We start from the raw sequence: 1,057 nt of genomic DNA on the forward strand, positions 1-1,057 counted from the left end.
AAATGGCCGCCATGAAATGGCTGCCACAAAATGGCCACCACAAAATGGCCACCACAAAATGGCGGCCTCAATATGGCTGCCATAAAAGGGTCACTATAAAACGGCCAACGTAAAATGGTCGACGCAAGATGGCTGCCACAACATGGCCACAAAAAAATGGCTGCCACAAGATGGCGGCTTCAAAATGGACGACACAATATGGAGACCACATAATGGCCACCACAAAATGGCTGCCTCAAAATGGCTGCCTCAAAATGGCTGCCTCAAAATGGGTGCCACAAAATGGCCGTCATAAAATGGCCGCCTCAAAATGGCCGCCACAAAATGGCCACAAAAAAATGGCTGCCACAAAATGGTGGCCAGAAATGGTTGACACAAAATGGATGATACAAAATGGCCACCATGAAATGGCTGCCAATACATGGAAACCACAAAATGGCTGCCACAATATGGCGTCCAAAAAATGGTTGACACAAAATGGATGACACAAAATGGCCACCATGAAATGGTTGCCACAAAATGGACACCACAGGAAATGGCCACCACAAAATGGCTGCCACAAAATGGACACCACAAAAATGGCTGCCACAAAATGGCCGCCAACACATGGAAACCACAAAATGGCTGCCACAAAATGGCCAAGACAAAATGGCTGCCACAAAATGGCCACCATGAAATGACTGCCACAAAATGGCCACCACAAAATTGCCACCATGAAATGGCCACCACAAAATGGCCACAAAAAAATGGCTGCCACAAAATGGCCGCCAGGAAATGGCCACAGAAAAATGGCTGCCACAAAATGGCTGCCACAAAATGGCCACCATGAAAAGGCCACCACAAAAATGGCTGCCACAAAATGGCCACAAAAAAATGGCTGACACAAAATGGCCACAAAAAAATGGCTGACACAAAATGGCGGCCAACATATGGGAAACCACAAAATGGCTGCCACAAAATGGCCGCCATGACACGACCAACACAAAATGGCCGCCATGACACGACCAGCACAAAATGGCCGCCCCGACCTCCAAACAGACACGCGGGGACGACGCGG

Source organism: Taeniopygia guttata, chromosome 16 (assembly GCF_048771995.1).
Source record: "Taeniopygia guttata chromosome 16, bTaeGut7.mat, whole genome shotgun sequence".
NCBI lineage: Eukaryota > Metazoa > Chordata > Aves > Passeriformes > Estrildidae > Taeniopygia > Taeniopygia guttata.